The following is a 4,706-nucleotide window of genomic DNA, read 5'->3' on the forward strand; positions in this document are numbered from 1 at the left end:
ATTCTGTTTACATTAGGTACATTTGGCCTTTTATAGATTTACATTTGACAAAATGCATAATATCAACAAACATGCATGCAATATCCCAATATTAGTTTTGGTCTTATCCAAAAGTGAAACATTTCACCTTAAAACCAATTCATATAGATACTTTACAGCATTCAGCAAAAGGATAAATGTTAAAAAGACAACTTACCAATACATACTTTTTTTTAACCTGCACACACTTCTGCCATGACTAAAAATAAAACAAAGTCGGTAATTCCAAATAATTGACTAGTCGGCATATGCTGCTTTAAATCCATAAAAATTATTGGAGTTATTGTCCTTCAATGATTTCTACAATTTTTTTTGGCATTTTTTTTTTTTTTATATTTATTCAACTTCAATAATGAATGAGAGAAAATGTAAACATCAAAATTGATAAACTCGCAAAAATTATTTTACGAAAATAAAACAAAAAGATACACAATGCCGATATGTTTTGATAGTTTCTGAATGTTTCAACGCACACATTTAAATGAACAACCAAGTTTAATTATTAGAACCCCAGTAGTTCTGCCTAACTGAGATTTTATGAATGGAGAACAGAAAGTTGCAGCACACCCACACTACAAAAAGATAAGTGAGTTATTTATGGAAGACCTAATGAAGGAAAATTCATGTACAATAGGTAGTTGTCTAGATAGTTGTGGTAGATACAAGTAATAAATGTTCATGACAGGGCCTTTTATAGCCGACTATACGTTATTGGTTTTTCTCATTGTTGAAGGCTGTATTTTTGCCTATAATTGCTTACATCCACTTTACTGTAAATTCAGAAATTATTGCGATGTTTTTATTATTGCGAAAAATGCGACAGGATTATAATCGCGATAATTTAAATCGCATTTTGAAATATTTTATATGATATAAACAGGATTTTTCTCAATATCGCAAAAATTAAAATCGCATTTAAGTTTAAAATGACAAAATCGCAATAATAAATGCACGCAATAATTTCTGAATTTACAGTATTTGAACTTTGGTGGATAGTTGTATCATTGGCAATCATACCTCATCTCCTTATTTTTATAAGTAGCAACAACTGTGGTTTCCCAAAAAATTACCCTACGTACTTTCATAGCTGACCTTGCTAAAAGGACCAATGTGGATGACTTTAAATCGAGGAACAAACAGTTTATCTATATTCATGACGAGGCCTACTTAATATTGTATCTATAACATAAGTTATGCAAAGTGGTTGGACTTTGATAAAGGACAGGAAATTTCAACTGGTACTTGAAAACAAGGATATTTTGTGTGGGGCAGAAATTCCCCTAGCAATAGGTCACCGACAGACCTCTTAAAGATTTATTGCAATGTAACTTCCATGTGGAGAGATCATGGAAGTCTCCAAACACTGCCCATTGGACTTCAAAAGTTTCCATATATGTCAATGAGACAGCATTCCAACACAGAAAAACATACAATAACCTCAGAGTGAGTGTAGTCATCAGGCAATAAGGAGTCGAAGAAATCTTAATATTTGCTTTCACATTTCTCATTTAAAAACCTTAGTTAAGTCTGAAGTCAAGTCTTTTCCACTTCAATTTGTTGCTATGCATTCTGTTAACAAAAAAAGGATGAAAATCTATATTAAATTGCAAATGCTTTTACGGGGGAAAAGTATTAAAAGAAGAGATAACTGAATTTGTACAGGTAAAATGGCTCTTTAGTCACTTAGGGAATTCTTGTAGCTATCCTGTCTAAAGATTCCCATTTCCTCACTTTATCCAGTCATCTTCTGTTTCCGGCGTTGCCGACAGCATTGTCAACAATGTATTAGTGTTTGTGATTAGGTCAGTATATGGGGAATCACTAGTTGTAGGTCAATGATATTTGGTATTCAGTTGTATTAACATTGGCACATCTCATTTCCATGGAAATTGGTTGGCCACGCCCTCTCAGTCATGGTGTATTGACTTTGAAACTTTTGCTAAGTTTACATGTAGGTCTGTTTATGGGGAACCACTAGTGGTAGGTCAATGGTATTAGGTTTGCATATATGTATTAGCATTGGCACATCTCATTTCCATTGATTTGTTTTGCCTTGTGCCTTCAGTCATGGTTCAATGACTATATTTTGCATAACTTACGTTAAATATTGCTATTTGAATTTCAACATTGGCATATTACTATCAAAAGAACAAAAAGGTGACTCATATCACTGTGTTAACAGTTTGTTCTAAATTTCTTGAAAAAATATATTGAACAAAATGGTTTGTTTCCTTTGGGAATTAAGAAAAAAAAGAAAATGTCTTGTTTCTGTATGTTTTGTTATGAAAAAAATTGTTTGTTTTTGATTACCTTGTATATAAAAGTTAAAAAAAAATATTTGCCCTGAGAAAAGAAGCAATTCCCCCAAAATCCATATTTAATCAGATTGATATCTCCTTGGATGATGCATAAACATCTACATAGAGGTTCTAATGCCTAATATCAATGCCTGATATAAGAACATAAGAATATCACTACATAAAATAGCCTAGTACGTATCAACCAATTTTGTTGATGCATGTATAACATAATTCCTATCTAGCTCGCTAAAGTATACTGAATTTATTTAGAAAGATAATTTCCTGTTAAATTATGTAATTGTTATCAGTAGCATGCTTATTGGGGGGCATAGAGGGCATTCCCTTTTGATCTGGGAAAAAGTATTTGTTTTCGCATAAAATCATTTTTTTTTTTTACAAATATAATGCGATATTAATACCATTACAGCCAATTACACACCCTTTACTTCAAACCTGGAGCTGCCCCCCGGAACACTGATATTCTTGGAATGTACATCTTATATGCTAGCTGAATAAGTTTTAAAGTTTTTGAGACATCTGCCTTTGCAATATATTGTTCTAAGACATTGCAAAGAGCTGAACATTAATATCTTCTATTGAAACGAACCAGTCCAGTACTTGTTGACTTTTTGATTAACCAAATATTTCCATTTGTTTTTGTCAAGACTATTTCATAGAGACATATAAGGGTCTTTGATTACATATTTTATTTTTAAACCAAATATGGATATTCTAGCGGTCTTTCATGTTTTCATCAAACAAACATACTTGTGCTGAGACATAAGACATAAAGAATACATATTAAAACATGCCCACATAGAAATCAAGAGTTAATACTTTGCATACATACATATCGGGTGTCTTCTGCCATCATGGATTGTAAAAAAGTAGAAAACAATTGGTCTAGATCTTTAATGAAATAGGCAAATAATGAGAGAAGGATGTAATTCATTTGTAACCTTTTCAACTATTTGAAGAAAATTATGTGTTTTATAACATTTCTACGACTGTTTCTAACAAATACATACTATTTCTTGTTTGATTAAATTTTTTTAAAACTTGAGTGAAGATAACTCTGATAAAAAAGAAGTTACTTTTTCAAAGGAATGTGTTATGAATTCACCAATTTTGTTTTGTAGCAAGAAAATGAGTCTGGTGACCCAAATTTTTATTTTTATTTTCTGAAAGCACATTTTAAGAGCTATCTTCTCATATTTTATCTTTAATTTCTATTGTTTAGTTTTCATTTTATCACACAAAGTAGGAGTTTATTGCTTAATCTATACAAAATCTGACAATTATGCACAACCTGTAGCTTGAAAAGAAGCCTGATGACCGATATGTTTTATTATATTTTTGAAAAAAAACTACATTTTGGCAAATTATAAAAAAATCTATGGATATTAATCTAGACCCCCCCCCCCCCCAAATCTACCTTAATATTAAACTATATATAGGTATTTTTTTAAGAGAAGTGCCTATGTCTAGATGGGAGTTTTTTTGTTTCTGTATTTTTAAATTTTTTTAGGTAATTTCTCTCTCTATTCTTTATATTTTTTGCCCATTATTTTCTATTCTTTATATTCTAGCACCTCATTATTCTCTACTCTATATTCTTTTTACCAATTTTTCTCTTTTCTTTATATTTTTTGTCCATTATCCTGCACTTTTTGCTCATTATTCTCTATTCTGTAAACCTTATCCAGACCCTTACATATGGGTAAAAACAGTATGACAAAGTAAAGGGGTGTGTAACAAAAAAAATGCCCATAGAGATTAATAAAATAACTAGAATAAGCTTCTGATGTATTTTTATAGTCTCTGCCTTCAAAGATTTGTTTTTCTTGTATGTACCTGAGATTATTGTTACTCATGTAAAAGAAAACGGAAAGTTTTTAAAAGGGGTAGTCCTGTCTCCGAATGACTGAAAGTTCAGTTCAGTTCAGTTTCTTGTATGTTCCTCCATTAATTGTGGAGCACTACCCATAGGGTATAATTGTAGCAACTACATACACCTTAAAACATAAGGAAACATATAAAATTATGTACAGTTGACTGGCAATAAAAATTAATAAATAATTAATATTATTATTAATTCATAGGATTGTCATTACAGAATTTAAACTATAAAATTTAAAAATAATAATCATAATGTGCTGAGGTGTAAGAAAAAGTTAAGTAAGAACTGGATATATTTACAAATAAGTATTAAGAATTTAATTAGTCTTAAATTTAAATTATACTTACAATTGTTAGTTAACGGTCCTATTGTTACATCAGAATTTATAATGAAAAGATTAATTTTAAAAAAGACTTGTTATTTGAAAACGGAGTACTCTATATGTCACAAACAAACTGTACATATTC

This window comes from Mytilus californianus, unplaced genomic scaffold, assembly GCF_021869535.1.
Source record: "Mytilus californianus isolate M0D057914Y unplaced genomic scaffold, xbMytCali1.0.p SCAF_7, whole genome shotgun sequence".
Taxonomy (NCBI): domain Eukaryota; kingdom Metazoa; phylum Mollusca; class Bivalvia; order Mytilida; family Mytilidae; genus Mytilus; species Mytilus californianus.